Below are 21,303 nucleotides of genomic sequence, written 5' to 3' on the forward strand. Positions count from 1 at the left end.
TATGAACCATCTCTTCAGTGTGTATTCCCAGCCTGGGTTTCCCACCCCCACACCCACCCCTGGAGCATTCTGAGAGTCAGGGTCAAAAGTCATCTGGCCGAGGCCTCAAGCATATGTGGCTGCATTCACGTACAGTAGCGTTTAAATCATAGATCATAAAATGCGACAGTCTCAAAACAGAACCACAAACAAGGTCTTTGCCACTTGTTGACTTAACCGGCTACAGAATCTATGATAAATGTAATCACACTCCTGTCCAGTTTTTGAAAGTTTTTATCTAGAAATGGTGACTTATGTTTATTATTATCCCTAGGTAGTCACAATATACTGTACGGTAGCCAACAGATCCATTTAGCAAACCCCTAAAGGTGGCTATGATTAAACTGAGTCAGTATCACTGTATCAACTCTATGGCTAAGATAAGCTCGAAAACACAAGCTCCCTAGATTGATCATTTCCTCCCCCTCCCTCCTGCATACTAACTCTATGAAGAGTTAAATACTGACTGTTCGATTGACAGATAGATAATAAGGTTATGGAAATAGACTGGTTACCCCCCCAAAATATAAGCTCAACACATCAACGTTAGACTCTCCAGGCCTACATCCTCTCAAATATGTGAATTAAGCATCATTTACGTGCGTCACAGTGAGCGCATGCTGTGCATTAACTCAATACATTCCTCGTTTAGAACTGCTTAAAAGCATTGGGTTTTTCTATGGCACAACACTGTCACGACGGTCAGTCCATGCACTCCCAAACAAATCAATTTGAAATACAATGCATCCGGAAAAAAAACTACACAATACCATACACACACACGTAACAAAAATACATAAACACAGGCAGGTCTACACACTCCCCCACACACACATTCCTGTTTGTATTATGGCCTCCATTCCTGACAGATGAATTAGTCACAGGCCCCTCCCATTGCCTGATACGGATCGGGATTAACAAAACGTAGACTGACCCAGCATCAGCTGTTACAAAACTCCCTCTAATACCTAGCAAGTCGAACTGGGGAAGGCTCCCGAGATGCGTAGTGGTCTAAGGAACCGCATCGCAGTGCTAGCTGTGCCACTAGAGATTCTGGGTTCGAGTCCAGGCTCTGTCGCAGCCGGCCGCGACCGGGAGACCCATGAGGCAGCGCACAATTGGCCCAGCGTCGTCCGGGTTAGGGGAGTGTTTGGCCGGCAGGCATGTCCTTGTCCCATCGCGCACTAGCGACTCCTGTGGCGGGCCGGGTGCAGTGCACTCTGACACAGTTGCCAGGTGCACAGTGTTTCCTCCAACACATCGGTGCGGCTGGCTTCCGGGTTAAGCGGGCATTGTGTTGGCCTGGTTGGGTGGTTTTTGGAGGATGCACGGCTCTCGACCTCTCCCAAGTCCGTACGGGAGTTGCAGTGATGAGACAAGACTGTAAATACCGATTGGATAGCATAAAATTGGGGATTGGGGAAACGTGTTCTCTGGAGTGATGAATCACGCTTCACCGTAGATGTCAGGAGAATGCTACCTGCATAGTGCCAACTGTAAAGTTTGGTGGAGGAGGAATAATGGTCTGGGGCTGTTTTTCGTGGTTCGGGCTAGGCCCCTTAGTTCCAATGAAGGGAAATCTTAATGCTACAGCATACAATGACATTCTAGATGATAATGTGCTTCCAACTTTGTGACAACAGTTTGGGGAAGGCCCTTTCCTTGTTTCAGCATGACAATGCCTCTGTGCACAAAGCGAGGGCCATAAGGAAATGGTTTGTCGATATTAGTGTGGAAGAACTTGACTGGCCTGCACAGAGCCCTGACCTCAACCCCATCAAACACATTTGGGATTAATAGGAATGCCTACTGCGAGCCAGTTCTAATCGCCCACATCAGTGCCCGACATCACTAATGCTCGAGGCTGAACAGAAGCAAGTCCCCGCAGCAATGTTCCAACATCTAGTGGAAAGCCTTCCCAGAAGAGTGGAGGCTGTTATAGCAGCAAAGGGGGGGATCAACTACATACTAATGCCCATGATTTTGGAATGAGATGTTCGACGATCACGTAGTGTATATGATGTGGGACAGGAAGAGTACTGGGCTATTTATAGCACCCCCTCTGTTTATATCCTCCCGGCTGCTCTCTCACTGCTGCTGCCTCCCGCCCGCTGCATCCCGCCAGGCCCCACATGTACACGTCACAGATAAGAGTCAAAAGAGACTACCTCCTGCTATGCCTCACAGATAGAGCGGGGGAGAGTGTGTGTGCACCAGTGAGAGAGAACGGGTGGGGAGAGGAAGAGAGAGACAGAAAGACTTCTCCCTCCTAGATCCAACCCTGTGCTGGAGTGCTACCGTCCTGTAGGTTTTTCACTCCAGCCCTAATATAGCACACCTGTTTTCTAATAATTAGCTGGTTGTGAAGCTGAATCAAGTTAGTTACAACTAGGGTTGGAGTGTCAACCTACAGGAGGGTAAGCTCCCCATGCCTGCTGGTTTGAGGCATTAAGCCCACCAGCTTATCAACCCAGTCCGAGCTGGGTAACCACAGCAACCTGTTCCCCTAGATTACTGAGGCGTGCTCCAATGACGGCGGTGTCATGGAGCCATCATCCAGGTCAATGTGCCTGGGTTAGGGGTGGGCATCAGGCCAAGTGTGTGCACCCACTACCCCCGGCCCCTGATCGATCTGGACATCCTGGTCTGTTAAATGCATTAATACCACAGGGGCGAATGTAAATGAGATCGACAGTACCGGATTCTAGAAAAGCATCATGCCTCAAACCAAGCTGCATCTTTTTTTTTGCCTTTACCTCCCTTATCTCATCTCATTTGCTCACATCGTATATAGAATTATTTTCCCCTACTGTATTATTGACTGTATGTTTGTTTTATTCCATGTGTAACTCTGTGTTGTTGTATTGCGTTGAACTGCTTTGCTTTATCTTGGCCAGGTCGCAATTGTAAATGAGAACTTGTTCTCAACTTGCCTACCTGGTTAAATAAAGGTGAAATTAAAAATTAAAAAATACATCTAGGGGGACTACCTGTGTGGCCAAGGATGAGTGTAATCACATCTACTGTTGTACTGTCAATGTTTTGGCTTTGTTACGACCCTGAGTAGAGTGATGTGATTCGAACAGGGGGTTTTGATAAGCCTGCTGCTGTGATACATTTCACATGCCTTAGGATTTACCCTTTCACCCAAAGCAGCTGAAAGTGATTAGTTGTCCCATTAAGGTTATGCAAATGCAGGAGTTAATCACCAAATCATTGACAAACAAAATGTACAATAATCCATTCAAGGTACCCTCAGATAGAAGTAGGCTAAACGTGAACCGTACGTATCCTAAGTACATATAGGCACTGAAATGTTTATGGGGGGGAGGGTGTATATTTTGTTCCTTTCTCACGTTTTAATATGTCGCAAAACGGATTACCCAAAGTTGCAGTAACACAGTCACAATTTTGAAATGTCACTCTCACATGGTAGCTCTCAAATGTCCCTGCGAAGCAGCAGTACGGTGCAGTATGCGAGCGGTGCTCAGTGTGAGCCTGAGCCATGTTGACAGTATGGTGTGAGAGAATGGAGTCGAGAGGGAGTGTCAGTAAAAAGCAATTAGGTTACCAGTGGACCTGAGAAACAGAGGAGGACTTGTTTTTGTTTCCATTCGGAGTTAAGGACCTTAGGCCTCGAGCCCAGCCTTCAGCCACTGTTTGACAGAAAGAAGACCTATTCAACCTGCAAATGAAGTCACTGCGCTGTGAGCCCAACGTTGAGTCAGAATGTCTTACTCTTAGTAATTAGTAGATTATTGACTTTCCTTTCTGCGGAGGAAAAGTTGTATGCGACAGCAGAGAAAAAAAGAGTTGAGCTGTTATTCGGTTGGATCCTCCATGGGAAAAGAAAAGTGAGGTGGGGTCACAGCCAGCAAATACCACCACTGGAAAATATCACCATAACTAGCCTATTAAATATTTACATGTAAAACATACAAAAAGGTCAGTATGAATAAATAGCCACGGAGCTCGTGTCCTTCAGAATCGCATAGTGCGTGATAATAGCGGCAGTCAAGAATGAAGCCTTAATGCTGCGGCTCTCGGTTTGGTAAACACTCCAATGTTATATGAGGAGAATGGAGCTCATCAAATTTATACTTTCCCTTCCACTGTAAGCAAAAGTAAATGTCACCATCTTGGCACGTCTGTGGATACATCTCCCTTAGATCCTCTGAAGGCACTTGTATTGATGATGAATCCCCCTGTGTAGAGGGAGACTTTGGACGTGTCCTAGAAAGCCTCTGGGGAAAATGCCTAATCTGGACTGTGTTAACTCTCCCAGACTAGGTCGTCCTCTAGGACAGTGTCAAATAACTAAGCTACCCTTATATAATGGATGTGCAGTGAACTGAAATGTTGCCTGAAGGTCTGTTAACAGATATGGAGTGGAATAATTCACAGAATGCAAAAAATGATTATTTTGTGGGCTGATTTCACAAACATAGAGCTCTGTGCACTACATGTCTCCTCTCTCCATCCCTATATAGGTCTGTCTCCTCGCTCTCTCCCTCCCTTTAACATAAACATCCATTCATTGAGCTTCAGCACAACACTTCAGGGCTGGCTGGCACAGCCTGATGGGAGCTCAGAGAGCACACCATTTCCACAGCCATGTCAACATAGCTAGCACGGCGAATAGCACCGGCTACAGTAATTTATGGAGGGAAAATTCAATTGCTAATCTGTAGTAGAGGGAAACTGAGGTTTCTCACAGACTGGACAGAATGGGCAGACAGACTGGACCAGAGATCCTTTGGTCCAGGATCAGATCAGAAGCCTGGTCTGGTCCATAATCCTTTCCCTCTCACTCAGCACAGGACAACACAGGTCACCCTGATCAATGGCTCAAGGCAGGAGCTTGCACTACAACAGCAGTTTCGGTGATGGTTGTTGTTATCCCCCTCTCTCTAGTTTAATAGTCAATCAGTATGCCTATACACCGGGTGTACCAAACACTAGGAACACCTGCTCTTTCCATGACATAGACTGACCAGGTGAATCCAGGTGAAAGCTATGATCCCTTATTGATGTCACTTGTTAACTTGACTTCAATCGGTGTAGATGAAGGGGAGGAGACAAGTTAGAGTAGGGTTTTTAAGCCTTGAGACAATTGAGACATGGATTGTGTCCGTGTGCCATTCAGAGGGTGAATGGGCAAGACAAAATAGTTAAGTGCCTTTGAACGGGGTTTGGTAGTAGGTGCCAGGCGAACCAGTTTGAGTGTGTCAAGAACTGCAATGCTGCTATGTTTTTCCTCGCTCAACAGTTTCCTGTGTATCAAGAATGACCCACCACCCAAAGGACATCCAGCCAACTTGACACAACTGTGGGAAGCTTGGAGTCAACATGGGCCAGCATCCCTGTGGAACGCTTTCGGCACCTTGTAGTCCATGCCCTGACGAATTGAGGCTGTTCTGGCGGTTAAAAGGGGTGCAATTAGGAAGGTGTCCCAAATGGTATGTACACTCAGTGTATTTATCTGATGTTAAGGCATTCCTATTGGTTGGTTGAGTTTACATATCAATAAGGTGTTACGCCATTGGTCATGCTTGCAGATGGGGGGAGATTGCAAACATAAATTCTTCCCAGTCTGATATTGTTATGTAAGCGGTAGGTCACGTTCTGAAATACTGTATACTATTTTCATATTTACAATGTGTATGCATTCACTATGTACATGTCCTGATTTGTGTGTATATATACAGTACCAGTCAAAAGTTGACACACCTACTCATTCAAAGGTTTTACTTTTAAAAAACAACTATTTTCTACATTGTAGAATAATAGTGAAGACATCAAAACTATGAACTAGCATATGGAATCATGTAGTAACCAAAAAAGTGTTAAACAAATCAAAATACATGTTATATTTTAGATTCTTCAAAGTATGTAAGCTTATTAAAGATCAGTGATACTATCAAGAGCAGTGTGCGGTTTCCTTTTTCCTTCATCTTGTTCAACTGTTACCATGCACCTGCAAAAAAGATTGCTCAGATGTGCGAGTGCCTTTTGAATTTTAGATTCTTCAAAGTAGCCACCCTTCGCCTTGATGACAGCTTTGCACACTCTTTGAATTCTTTCAACCAGCTTCATGAGAAATGCTTTTCCAACAGTCTTGAAGGAGTTTCCACATGTGCTGAGCACTTGTTGGCTGCTTTTCCTTCACTCTGCGGTCCAACTCATCCCAAACCATCTCAATTGGGTTGAGGTCGGGTGATTGTGGAGGCCAGGTTATTTGACACAGCACTCCATGACTCCTTCTTGGTCAAATAGCCCTTACACAGGCTGGAGGTGGGTTTTGGGTCATTGTCCTGTTCAAAAACAAGTGATATTGATAAGCGCAAACCAGATGGGATGGCGTATCATTGCAGAATGCTGTGGTAGCCATGCTGGTTAAGTGTGCCTTGAATTCTAAATGCATCACTGATAATGTCATCAGCAAAGCATACCACACACTATCACACCTCCTCCTCCATGCTTCACGGTGGGAACCACACATGCAGAGATCATCCGTTCACTTACTCTGCGTCTCACAAAGACACGGCCGTTGGAATCAAAAATCTCAAATTTGGATTCATCAGACCAAAGGACAGATTTCCACCGGCCTAATGTCCATTGCTCGTGTTTCTTGGCCCAAGCAAGTTATTGGTGTCCTTTAGTAGTGGTTTCTTTGCAGCAATTCGACCGTGAAGGTCTGATCTCATGGAGCTGGTTGAGAGAATACCAAGAGTGTGCAAAGATGTCATCAAGGCAAAGGGTGGCTACTTTTACGAATCTCAAATGTAAAATATATGTTGATTTGTTTAACACTTTTTTGGTTACTACATGACATATGTGCTATCTCATAGTTTTGATGTCTTCACTATTATTCTACAATTTGGAAAATAGTAAAAATAAAGAAAAACCATGCGTACTGTAAGTGTGTCCAAACCTTTGACTGGTACTGTATATTGATGTTGTCCTATGCATCTGCATGCTTGATGACATCATGGCTATGTTCATTACACAGACTCTACTCTTTAACAACCACTGTGGGCTGCAGTTCTAAAACACTGGTCTTTCCCACCTTGCTCCATGCCTAAACAAACGCACAATTAGTCATTGTGTCACTTACATTTTCCACATAATTACCATAATGTTGTAATTCGATTGTAACCTATCAGCAAATAATTTCTCTTTTACAATACTCTTTTTTCCAAGACATTTCCCCAATGTTGTGTACACTACTCTACAACTGTTCTAGGGTAGCCTACATTACACTCGTATTCACATACCTTATGGCGTAACCCTAAAATGAGTATAATGAGGTACAACTGTTGCCTGAAAGAGGCCCATTGGGCTCCCCTGGTCTGCTGATCAGTCAGCGTGGGGAAAACAATGTCACTACAAGTCCAAGGTTGTCTGTCTGTTATCAAACCCTACACAGCCAAACTGATAGGGGCTCCTGGGAAAAGGTACAACAGATCTCTCGCCTAATACTGTCCATCTCCAGAGAAAGCAAGATCTACTTCAGCACAGCACAACCAGATATAGTTTGTTTTCAACTTGTATGGTTGGTCAATTGTATGGTTGGTTAATTGTATGGTTGGTCAATTTTTCGGAACTCACTTAATGAAAAACAAATATGGTTTGTGTAATGCACAAAACCCCTCTGTCTTGACAGGGTGTACAGTTTAAAACAAACCACATGAAGAGAAAACACTAGATAACCCCTTACATGACAGCCAAATGCATTTTTCCCTCTGAGTACAGTGTCATTTCATTATGAGTAAACTAAGACATTTTAGTGTGCCCTTTTTCAAATATACAACAACAGGTACAAGTACACATCGTCTAGACTACAACTCACAAAGAAAAAGGCACAACGGAACAGTTGTTCCTACTCTGGCAGTATTTCCTACGCGGTTCTCAGAAAATACACATTCAATCCCTGTGTATTGTAGAGAACCTCCCAAAACATTCAAGAGTGACGGATAGAGCGAGTGACAACCTTCAAAAAGAGCACCATCAGACAGCTTTATCATGAGTTCAAACACTTTTTTTTTTATGCCACCGCAATGCCTCTGTTCCATCAACAAAACACTTCTCTGGCAGCGCACAGCCTCGCGTGGAAAATCAAACAGCAGATTAGCTGCTACGCTATATCCACAGTGCACACAACCAACTGAAGCCCGCAAAGGGGCAAAAAGATACAGCACTGCATCCTGAAATAGTATAAGCAATAACAACATAATAAGAACACAGCACACGCAAGTCAATTGAAAAATAGTCATGACTCAAAATACAACCTGATGGAAGCAGGTAAACAACCATCCACGCCTCTCCCCAGTTTGTCTAACTTTTAGTCCATGTGTGACGGAGCGAGAGGGAAAGAGAAAGAGAGAAAGAGAGTGAGCGACAACAGAGGTTCATGTGGAGGGAGAATGTGTGTCACAGCCAGGCAGACTAGGAGGGGGAGTGTCGGGCAGGGGGGTGAACGGTTACACTAAAATAACTCTGGTCATAGAGCACACTTCCTTGATGAGCCGTTAAGTGTTCATGCTCTCTCATACATACGTAAACTGAATGCACACACACATACACACACACACACACACACACACACACAAACACACAACCACAGGATTTAATTTAGCTTTAAAGAGCGACTGCCTTTAAAAAGCAACGAATACCTTTGAAAACAGCTTGTGTGGTATCGATATGAGTTAGAAACAGTTATTCTAGCGTCAAAATTGATTACAAAGTGTAAATAGGATCATTTCGGTCATAAAGTCAGTCTTGTCTAAAGCTGAGTTTGGAACATCTGTGTGTCACAATGGGTAAATGAAGGTTGGGTTTTGATTTAATGATGTCCATTTGCCCACTAACATGGGTGAACAGCTGCAGTGATTGCTCTCTATCCAATAACTATGACAGTGAGACAAACCTGCCCAGCAATTATGACTTTGTTTACATTAAGATAAGACATCACAAAAATAAAATCTTGAGAAATACTGCACCAAACACCTTAGTTTGATGTAAAATTGCGCAACCTAAACATCCTCGGAAAACGTAATAACAGATTTCTTGAGTTATCTTAGATTCATTCTGGGGATTTTGAAGAAGTGAAATAGGCTCGAGCGTCTACAGTGTCTCATGTGGGACAAACATCATTTACCAAATGCGGAATCGGTCAGGAAACACACCTCCAAGACTGAAATCAAATGAGCAACAGAAAAACACACGTGCCAACTGGCGTGTTCAGTCGGTCACTCTCTAGGGTAAATCCATTCAAATTCTCTCTCCATTTGGTCTGAACGAAACCTTCCATATATACAGTAGTTGCCAATTGTAGAAGTGCACAAGAGATAAAGGTGCTCAAAACGGACCTATTTTGCATATCCCACCATACCATGAGACAAGCATGTCTTCATCACTGGAAAAGAGAAACGGTTGATATTGATTTCATTTAAAAGCTTACAAACAGGGTTGTCAAACTATTTTATCATTTCTGGAGAGAGAAAAAAATCATGAATTTAGATTTTTTTTAATATTCACATACCGTACCAGTCAGAAGTTTGGACACCTACTCATTGAAGGGTTTTTCTATATTTTTACTGTCATCAAGGCAAAGGGTGGCTACTTTGTTTAACACTTTTTTGGTTACTACATGATTCCATGTGTGTTATTTCATAGTTTTGATTTCTTCACTATTATTCTACAATGTAGAAAATAGTCAAAATAAAGAAAAACCCTGGAATGAGTAGGTGTGTCCAAACTTTCGACTGGCACTGTATGTTGTAGCTTAGACCCTGTTTTACATCATCTTAGGTTTTTGTGTTGTGCCTGCCATTGGTTGAGACACCACATGCTCTTGAATACAGGGTGGGTGTCATGTTTTGGCTGATAAATGTACTACAATGGGAATGCAATAAACATTTCAACTTTCAAATGGTACCATCAGACTGGACCATTGACCCTTTGGTCCAGGATCAGATCAGAAACCTTGCCTGGTCCATAACCTTTCCATAAAATCCTTTCCCTTATACAAATGGTACCACCAAGATATGTTTTAAAATATACTGTCAATCCTCCATAGGAAATCTATTGAAATCATAGAAATATAGATCATAGAATAGACATGACCATTAAAGTTGACATTTATCAATGGGTGGACCGGCGGTCATCTTTGTGTTAGTAATTAGAAGTTACAATTTCAATTCAATTAAAATTTCAATGGTGTACCAGCTAAATTCCTGTTGTCTGAATCGATAGAATTCAAAGAATTGACCTACGATTGAAATGCACCCACACCGTATTCAACAGCATGAAATGTCTCAACCAATGGAGGGTACAACACAAAAACCTCGGATGATGTGAAATAGCATGTAAGTTACAACATATACAAAGAAAAATAGGAGTTTACGCGTTAAGATATTTTTAAACCTTTAACGTTTAACACTTACCATATTTATTTTAAAAAATATATATAATAATAAAAAATATATTTTCCAGTGATGAAGACATGGATGTCTCATGGTTGAGTGAGTGCAAAATGGTTGAAATTGGAGAACTTTTATCTCCTGAATGTTTTGGCATTCAGGTCCAAAAAGTCACTTTGACAACTTTTTCCATTGGCAAACATGTCTGGAAAGTTCTGTTTAAAATCAAAAGAGATGCTGTCAAAAAGGGATTCAATTCAACTGGATTTAATCTCTCTAATGCACTTGCTCAAATCCACAGTGATGTCAGAGATAATAGTCAAGACAACAGTGCTATGCCCATCAGAACCAAATGACTGACCAACATTGCAAAATCAAACCAACATGTTTTTGAGGTCTAGCTTTGGCAAATACTGTCTGTTCAGTGATATTAATGTCCCAGTGTTGCACATGTATTCAAACAAATAAAAATGACTCTAAAAAGGAGTTGGGTGCCACTTGACTTTAATGCTACACAGATGTCCATCTCTCCACGTTGGAGTGTCCCGTGTCCCCTTAACTGGCCCACAGGAAAGGTTGTATCTGACACACACACACACACATCAAATCACATTGTATTTGTCACATGCGCCGAATACAACTGGTGTAGACTTTACCGTGAAGTGCAGAGTTTAAAATAGTAACACAGGAGGAATAAAACTAAATACACAAGAATGTATCTATTTACAGTACCAGATCAATGTGCAGAGGTACGAGGTATTTGAGGTAGATACTGTGTATATACATGAATGTTGGGTAAAGTGACTAGGCATCAGGATAGATAAAAAATAAAGTGTGTAAAAGTGTGGGTGAGTGTGCGAATGTGTGTCTAATGTGTGTGTGTGCATGTGTTGTGTCGGTATGCATGTGTGTGTGTTACGTGTGTGTGTGCGTATGTAGTGTATGCGGTTTTGTGTGCGAGTGTTAATGTAGTGTGTGAGAGTGAGTGTGTATATAAACTCAGCAAAAAAAGAAATGTCCTCTCACTGTCAACTGCGTTTATTTCCAGCAAACTTAACACGTGTAAATATTTGTATGAACATAAGATTCAACAACAGACATAAACTGAATAACTTCCACAGACATGTGACTAACAGAAATTGAATAATGTGTCCCTGAAAAAGGGGGGGGGGGGTCAAAATCAAAAGTAACAGTCAGTATCTGGTGTGGCCACCAGCTGCATTAAGTACTGCAGTGCATCTCTTCCTTATGGACTGCACCAGTTTCCCCAGTTCTTGCTGTGAGATGTTACCACACTATTCCACCAAGGCACTTGCAAGGATATTTCTGGGGGGAATGGCCCTAGCCCTCACCTTCCAATCCAACAGGTCCCAGACGTGCTCAATGGGATTGAGATCCGGGCTCGTCGCTGGCCATGGCAGAACACTGACATTCCTGTCTTGCAGGAAATCACACACAGAATGAGCTGTATGGCTGGTGGCATTGTCATGCTCGAGGGTCATGTCAGGATGAGCCTGCAGGAAGGGTACCACATGAGGGAGGATGTCTTCCCTGTAACGTACAGCGTTGAGATTGCCTGCAATGACAACAAGCTCAGTCCGATGATTCTGTGACACACCGCCCCAGACCATGACAGACCCTCCACCTCCAAATCAATCCCGCTCCAGAGTACAGGCCTCGGTGTAACGCTCATTTCTTCGACGATAAGCGCGAATCCGACCATCACCCCTGGTGTGACAAAACCTTGACTCGTCAGTTAAGAGCACTTTTTGCCAGTCCTGTCTGGTCCAGCGACGGTGGGTCTGTGCCCATAGACGACGTTGTTGCCAGTGATGTCTGGTGAGGACCTGCCTTACAACAGGCCTACAAGCTCTCAGTCCAGTCTCGCTCAGCCTATTGCGGACAGTCTGAGCACTGATGGAGGGATTGTGCGTTCCTGGTGTAACTCGGGGAGTTGTTATTGTCACCCTGTACCTGTCCCGCAGGTGTGATGTTTAGATGTACCGATCCTGTGCAGGTGTTGTTACATGTGGCTGCCACTGCGAGGACGATCAGCTGTCCATCCGGTCTCCCTGTAGCGCTGTCTTCGTCTCACAGTACAGACATTGCAATGCATTGCCCTGGCCACATCTGCACTCCTCGTGCCTCCTTGCAGCATGCCTAAGACACGTTCACACAGATGAGCAGGGACCCATGGCATCTTTCTTTTGGTGTTTTTCAGAGTCAGTAGAAAGGCCTCTTTATTGTCCTAAGTTTTCAAAACTGTGACCTTAATTGCCTACCGTCTGTAAGCTGTTAGTGTCTTAACGACCGTTCCACAGGTGCATATTCATTAATTGTTTATGGTTAATTGAACAAGCATGGGAAACAGTGTTTAAACCCTTTACAATGAAGATATGTGAAGATAATTGGATTTTTACGAATGACCTTTGAAAGACAGGGTCCTGAAAAAGAGCCATTTCTTTTTTTTGTTGAGTTTAAATATTGTCTAGTAAATGTGCGTAGGGTCAGTGTAAGATAGTTAGGGTACCATTAATTTACTATTTAGTCTGGCTATATAGCAGTCTTATGGTTTGGGGGCAGAAGCTGTCAAGGAGCCTGTTAGTCTGAGAGCCGATGCTCCGGTACCATTACCCGGATGGTAGCAGAGTGAACAGCCTATGGGTTGGGTAGCTGTTTAGACACTTGCCAGCTGGTCTGCGCATGCTTTGAGAACGCGCCCTGTTATTTCGTCAGATCATTAACCTGTTTAAACGTTTTGCTCACATCGGCCACAGAGAGCAAGATCTCACACACACACACTCCTGCCATCCTGGCCTCCACGTTGCTCTCCTGCAGGGCCTCCCCTGACTCCCCTCTGGTTCGGCAGAGGGCATGGGCTGGCACCCCCTACAGAGACATTGTCCACAGTTCTGTTTCTATGGCCACACCACTAGAGCTGAAAAAAAAGAGAGAGATCTACCCATAGGCAAGGATAGAGAGGGAGAGATAAAAAAGGGGGGATATAGAATTTCCCTGTTTGTGTGGCTGTGTATTGGCTTAGGAGAACGCTACGTTCTGAAGTTGAGCCATTAGTGTCTTATTACCGATATTGCACATCTGCGCTATGCAGGGATGACTAACCACAAATATGACTAACTAACTCATGTCTCAGCGCCGGTAAACTGACACTCAGCAGTCTCATACGCCTGCTCTGTGCGACCAGAGCTGTTATGGCTGATGAGTATGACCGTGCAACAGTGTTGCGCTGTGTGGGCTGACCACACGCACACTCAGGCTGCAGCCCTGGCAGCCCTGACACTGTTAAGAGCACAAGGCCACAGACAGCCGAACCGAGACACCGGCTCCATATCAAACACGGCTCGGCTGCACTGTGGGCGAATGGAGGAACACGTTACTATGCTGTATTGAGTTAATTTGCTGGAAATCAAAAAGTGATCGTTTCGTGTCCTATTGCAAGCTCTCTTCCTGTAACCTTTGGTGAGAGGCTTGTTAAAGCTGACACCTGCAATGCTGTGGTGGGGTGTGCACTGTGCTAAATAAGGAGAAGCTAGGAAGATACTGTCACTAATATAAGTCATAAGACATAACAAAATGAAATAGATATCCAGGTGTCTTGTGTTCTCACACAGGAAGAAACACAAATGTCAAGAAGGAAGTTTTGTGATTGGGTACTCTTGTCGTGGTGGTTTCGATAAGGAAGCAAGACAAGATGGTAGCGGTGCAATATTCAGGATGGGGACTTTTATTTTAAGTGAGAATAGGGAAATAAACAGCATTTTAGTCATTTAGCAAACACTTATCCAGAGAGACCTAAAGTTCATTAATCTTTAAAGGGAAACTCCACCATTTTTCATCCTAATTTGTATTTCTCCAGCACAATACCATTGTCTACACATGTGAAAACCTTCGCATTTCTACATTTTGTAGAAAAAATATATACATTTAAAAAAGTTCTACCCGATGACATGGTGTCGTGGGGAGCAAGAAGATGCCCTCCCTCTGGCTAGAAACGTGTTGCAGGTTTTGAAAATCCCCGTTTAAATTTGTATTTTATTTCATCCTAACCTGTCATGTCACAGAGAAGCATTTTTTAGGACTTTTCTTCATATCTTTTTAACCACAGATCATAGAAACGCGCCGTTTCACATATGTAGACACTGGTATGGTGCTGGAGATAATGAATACAAGGTTGAAAAGTGGCAGAATTGTCCTTTAAGGTAGCAAGGTGAAACCACATATCATAGCTACTTATGACATTTTTCCTGAATTAAGAGCAAAGTCACTGCTAGAAAGACAAGCGCGAGTGTTGGTTCAAGAAAGGTGTTTTTTTATTTTATTTTTATGTATCAACACTAATGTTGCTGACAGTACACACTAATCCGGTTATTTCAGGTTGGTCAACATTGAACAGATAGGATAGAGGTTGTTTTCATCATAGAATTACATTATAGAATCACAATTATAGAATCTCTATGGTTTTCACTACAAGAAAGTACAGTCTCTGGACAGAGCTGTTAGTAGTTCTTCTTGAAGATGCAGCTGCAGAGTATGGAGACCCAAAAAACCCAGCTGGTATTTGGGAATATCCGGTATCAAGTAATGTGCAACCACGAAGACGGTGGTAAGCTGGAAGATACCAGCCAGGATGAAGAATATCCCAATGACGAACATCACCTTGGCCCTGGACCAGTTACTCTTGACGCAGTTGGCGCACTTGGACCAAAGATGGCCCCAATCAATCCCAGAGATCAAAGGACGGTTGAGATGGAGGTGATCATCATCAGGGCCCCACTGGGAGGGTCCAAAAATAACAACTAAATCGACGGCACAGGACACTAGGGAGACTATCCACCAGAATGATGCCAATCTCACTAGGGGGCACAAGCTGGACAGTATAGCTCCTCCGATCAGGAGCAGGGACGCTGCCCCCACAGCTGAAGTAGATCAAGCCAGTTTTCATCGAGAACACTTCTCATCCGGGTGGTGTAGCTATGAGTATACCAGCCAGGATGAAGAATATTCCAGTGACTATTATCAACTTGTCCTTCGACGGTTCCTCTTTGATGCAATTGGTGCACTTGGCTCCGATGATGAAGACCATCACCCCCCAGAACCCCCAAGATGATGGCGATGATGGTCATGGCTAAGGCCGGGGCTGCAGGTCCTGGGGAAGGAGGGAGTCGTAGAACTTACTGTCCCATGAGCAATCAGCTCATCCAAAGGCCCTCCCAGATGACCTGAGGGATGAAGGCAGTCACTCTACACATGGGCAAAGCAGAGGCTACTATGGATATGATGCATCCTATGACTCCCAAGGTGATGCCCACAATCTTCTTCAAAGAGTTACTCAACAAAGAGGTTTCTAGAAAAAGGGGAGATATTCAACTGTTAGAGAAGATTCTATACAGTGCCTTCAGAAAGTATTCACAGCACTTGACTTTTTCCACATTTTGTTGTGTTACAGATTTAAATTAAAATAGATTAAATTGAGATTTTTCACTGGCCTACACATATTACCCCATAATGTCAAAGTGGAATTCTGTTGTAATTTATCTGTATTGTTTTTTTTACACATTAATTAAAAATGAAAACTGAAATGTCTTGGGTATGCTGGTAATCATTCAGAACTGGGGAGTTTTTCAGGATAAAAAAAGAAACGGAGCTAATCTAGGCAAAATCCTAGAGGAAAACTTGCTTCAGTCTGCCTTCCACCTCACTGGGAGCTGAATTCACCTTTCAGCAGGACAATAACCTAAAACACAAGGCCAAATCTACACTGGAGTTGCTTACCAAGAGTGGCTGAGAGTGGCTGAGTTACAGTTTTGACTTCAATCTACTTGAAAATGTATGGCAAGACCTGAAAATGGCTGTCTAGAAATGATCAACAACCAATTTACCAGTGCTTGAAGAATGTTTAAAAAAAGAATGAGCAAATGTTACACAATCCAGGTGTGGAAAGCTCTTAAAAGACTTACCCAGAAAGACTCACAGCTGTAATCGCTGTCAAAATGTGCTTCTACAAAGTATTGGCTCAAGGGTGTGAAAATGTATGTACAGTGCCTTGCGAAAGTATTCGGCCCCCTTGAACTTTGCGACCTTTTGCCACATTTCAGGCTTCAAACATAAAGATATAAAACTGTATTTTTTTGTGAAGAATCAACAACAAGTGGGACACAATCATGAAGTGGAACGACATTTATTGGATATTTCAAACTTGTTTAACAAATCAAAAACTGAAAAATTGGGCGTGCAAAATTATTCAGCCCCCTTAAGTTAATACTTTGTAGCGCCACCTTTTGCTGAGATTACAGCTGTAAGTCGCTTGGGGTATGTCTCTATCAGTTTTGCACATCGAGAGACTGAAATGTTTTCCCATTCCTCCTTGCAAAACAGCTCGAGCTCAGTGAGGTTGGATGGAGAGCATTTGTGAACAGCAGTTTTCAGTTCTTTCCACAGATTCTCGATTGGATTCAGGTCTGGACTTTGACTTGGCCATTCTAACACCTGGATATGTTTCTTTTTGAACCGTTCCATTGTAGATTTTGCTTTATGTTTTGGATCATTGTCTTGTTGGAAGACAGATCTCCGTCCCAGTCTCAGGTCTTTTGCAGACTCCATCTGAATGGTCCTGTATTTGGCTCCATCCATCTTCCCATCAATTTTAACCATCTTCCCTGTCCCTGCTGAAGAAAAGCAGGCCCAAACCATGATGCTGCCACCACCATGTTTGACAGTGGGGATGGTGTGTTCAAGGTGATGAGCTGTGTTGCTTTTACGCCAAACATAACGTTTTGCATTGTTGCCAAAAAGTTCAATTTTGGTTTCATCTGACCAGAGCACCTTCTTCCACATGTTTGGTGTGTCTCCCAGGTGGCTTGTGGCAAACTTTAAACAACACTTTTTATGGATATCTTTAAGAAATGGATTTCTTCTTGCCACTCTTCCATAAAGGCCAGATTTGTGCAATATACGACTGATTGTTGTCCTATAGACAGAGTCTCCCACCTCAGCTGTAGATCTCTGCAGTTCATCCAGAGTGATCATGGGCCTCTTGGCTGTATCTCTGATCAGTCTTCTCCTTGTATGAGCTGAAAGTTTAGAGGGACGGCCAGGTCTTGGTAGATTTGCAGTGGTCTGATACTCCTTCCATTTCAATATTATCGCTTGCACAGTGCTCCTTGGGATGTTTAAAGCTTGGGAAATCTTTTTGTATCCAAATCCGGCTTTAAACTTCTTCACAACAGTATCTCGGACCTGCCTGGTGTGTTCCTTGTTCTTCATGATGCTCTCTGCGCTTTTAACGGACCTCTGAGACTATCACAGTGCAGGTGCATTTATACGGAGACTTGATTACACACAGGTGGATTGTATTTATCATCATTAGTCATTTAGGTCAACATTGGATCATTCAGAGATCCTCACTGAACTTCTGGAGAGAGTTTGCTGCACTGAAAGTAAAGGGGCTGAATAATTTTGCACGGCCAATTTTTCAGTTTTTGATTTGTTAAAAAAGTTTGAAATATCCAATAAATGTCGTTCCACTTCATGATTGTGTCCCACTTGTTGATTCTTCACAAAAAAATACAGTTTTATATCTTTATGTTTGAAGCCTGAAATGTGGCAAAAGGTCGCAAAGTTCAAGAGGGCCGAATACTTTCGCAAGGGACTGTAAATTAGGTATTTATTGATTTCCTTTCCAATACATTTGCAAAAATGCCTAAAAACATGCTTTCACTGTCATTATGGGGTGTAGGTGGGTGTGGGGGAACAAATCCATTCTGAATTCAGGCCGTAACACAACAAAATGTGGAAAAGTCAAGGGGTATGAATAATTTCTGAAGGCACTATAACTCTAGGATCTTCCGTCTTTACAAAATTCCAGAACAACATCCTCTTCCAAATGCTCTTACCTTCCAATTCTTCTGTAACTGGAGATCGGAGTCTGTCAGAAACCAACTATGTCTGATCGATGCTGTGATCTCACTTAAACATGTTGTCATGGAAACAAGAAACCAGGCCCCTCTCCACCTGCAGTTTGCAATTTGCCGAAATGCGTATCCAGGGTATAATATATGTTTTTAGGCCATAACCTTCTTAATGGAAGGAGTGGAGAGAGGCAGTGAGTCACTCACAGCAGCACAGGCGGCCTTGAACAAAGAGGAGCAGACTTGGTGACCCAGGTCTGTATGGAGTGGGATGGGGGCTGGCGTAGGTAGGCATGACTCACCACACAAACAAGTAGATACCACCGAGGCCTGGGTAGGGTGGGTGGGGGAGGGAGGGGGTTGACGATATACTGTTGGCAGATATCACAAGAATTATAAAAAATAACCATTGTACTGTGTATAATGTTTTTTTTTTTAAACTGGCAAATAAAAAATATATCAACCATGCATAGTGCATACCAAGTCATACATTTTTATATGCTTTTTTTGCACAACGCACCCAGGGGACAGTTGTCCGGCACTGTACTGAGACCGGTGCGGCGTCATGAAATGACCGTGCTACCTTGATCTGTTACCCGTAGCAACAGAGTGGAGGTTCTGAGTGTCCGTTACCTCACATTAACAAACGCCCCTCTCCACAGTTGTGACTAGATGGGAGTACAGCTACGGACAGAAGTGACTTTTCGTAGAAGGTTAGGAAAGAATATGAGCTGGCCCTAAACCTTTCCTAACCTTAACCCAATTCTCCTAACCTGCTATGTTAATTCTCCTAACCTGCTGCATAAGTTATCCTAACCGATGGACTCCCTTGTGTCTTTACTCCAGCCCCCTCCCCGACCATCACCTCTCTAGCCCCTCATACACTGAGCCGTCCTCAGCCACTGTTAGCCTAAACTCGTTCTCTAACTCTTTGCTACAGTCCCTCCAGCCTCAGAGAGGGAGAGATAGAGAGAGAAAAGGGTGATGTCAGGCCTGCCCTTTCAGAGTGAGCTCTGATTGGATTGAAGATCTAACCTGTCTCCCACTGCTACAAGGGACAGTGATTATACGCACCAGCTGTGACAGTGCCCTGGCCCAGGGCTTTGATGAGTAACAGAGGCTTGTAACATTTCCTACTACCAGACAGATTTCCACAAGCACTCTGCAAGGGATTAAACTCATATCTCACTGAGAGGCAGGGGGGGGGGGGGGGGGGGGGGGAGGACATAGAGAGACAGCTATGGGAAAATAAATAGGATACTCGCTGCATGAGCTGCCAGACCGCACCTAGACTAGAGTAATAATTGATTGGGCATTTCCTTAACGCTAGCCTCACAACACAGTAGGAATAGCAGAAATATCCTCTTAGACTCAAAGGCAACGCAACTAAATGACTGTCTGCAGCATCACAAAAAGAAACGCGACAACTATTTAGTCAATAGCACAGTCCTTCAGGAGATGTTATCCTACTATACTATCATATTGAAGTTGTGTTGCATTCCAACATAACACCATGAGGTAGCTTAGTTATCAATAATATACGTCACATGATAGACATGCAAAAACTTTCCCAGGTGTTAACAGCATTGTAAGCTATGAGGAAAAGAAGACACCGATGTTCCTCATGGCAGGGGAAGCACCCAACAGAAACTACTAAGGTTGACTTCATTATGCTCTATAGGAGGAAGTATCTATTGTTAACTACACAGCAAAGTCAGTAAGTCTGCAGAAATATCCAGCATTCAAAGTTATGACTGATCTGCCTGCTGTAAGTCCTGAAAATGTTTTTTTGTCTCCTTTATACAGTCTTGGTGTTGTGTTGGTACAACTGTAGCTACCATACTTCCTGTCTGAGATGAGATAGTGAGTTGAGAGGAAACACAGTCCTCTAAGACCCCTGCATGCCTTCATAACACATTAACAACAACGTTTCGCTGTACGATTAGCGCAACTAACGATACCCCTCAGGCCATATGTGGGTAAAATATCGAAATTATTCTCAGAAACCAGTGACACGTTTCTCTATTAGCAATTATGATCGACTTACGTTGTGAGGAAACAAACATCAACCCCATCGGTTGTGTGTGATCTGTGGGTCAAGTAAGCATGTGATGATATTCAAAAGACACGTGTACTGCATCCTGTACGGTGGTCACAGAGACAGTCAAGCTGGGATGTGTCTATAGTCTAATACCCACCAAGACTCGCCACGTATTTCTGTTGTGACATAGGCTAATGTGGCCTAGTCAAAGTCCAGACCTAATTCCAATTGAGATGTTGTGGTAGGACTTGAAACGAGCAGTTCATGCTTGAAAACCCACAAATGTCACAGAGTTAAAGCAGTTCTGCATGGAAGAGTGGGCTAAAATTCCTCCACAGTGACGTGAGAGACTGATCATCAACCACAGGAAGTGTTTGGTTGGAGTCATTGCAGCTAAAGGTGGCTGTCACATCTGTTCCCGCTCCCCCTCTCTGGCGCTTGAGGGCGCCAGGCTCCCCATCAATACGCACACCTGTCACTATCATTACGCGCACCAGCGCTTCAATGGACTCACCTGGACTCCTTCACTTTGTTGATTGCCCCCTCTATATCTGTCTGTTCCTCAGTTTGTTCCGCGTGTCAGCATTAATGTCGCTTTGTTCCCCCTGTCCAGAAGCTGTCCGTGTTCTGTTTCCTGTCTGTCATTTATTATTCACTCCCTGTACTTCCTTCTCGTCTTCCAGTATCTGTCCTCACAGTGGCACAAGCAGTTATTGAGTGTAAGGGGGCAATTACTTTTTCCACACAGGGGCATTGGGTTTTGCATAATTTGGTTTATGAAATCAAATAAATAAGTATCTAATTCTTGTGTTATTTGTTCCCTCATGTTTCCTTTATGTAATATTAGGTTTAGGTTGAAAATCTGATAACA

General features: G+C 43.4%; 1 protein-coding gene across 35 annotated transcripts in view; it reads right to left on the reverse strand.

Moving 5' to 3' along the window:
* Nucleotides 1-21,303, reverse strand: part of LOC110526199 (diacylglycerol kinase zeta) — a 119,651-nt gene that overhangs the window by 56,352 nt on the left and 41,996 nt on the right. For 10 of the 35 annotated variants that reach the window (XM_036980559.2, XM_036980558.2, XM_090238355.1 and 7 more), the window contains exon 1: nt 8,331-8,504. The exons of the other annotated variants lie outside the window; for them this stretch is intronic. The gene's annotated coding sequence lies outside the window, so the exon portion shown is untranslated. Of the gene's footprint in view, nt 1-8,330; nt 8,505-21,303 lie in introns of those variants that run through there. 35 annotated transcript variants of the gene reach the window in all.

Source organism: Oncorhynchus mykiss, chromosome 6 (genome assembly GCF_057628025.1).
Source record: "Oncorhynchus mykiss isolate SJ-2025 chromosome 6, ASM5762802v1, whole genome shotgun sequence".
NCBI lineage: Eukaryota > Metazoa > Chordata > Actinopteri > Salmoniformes > Salmonidae > Oncorhynchus > Oncorhynchus mykiss.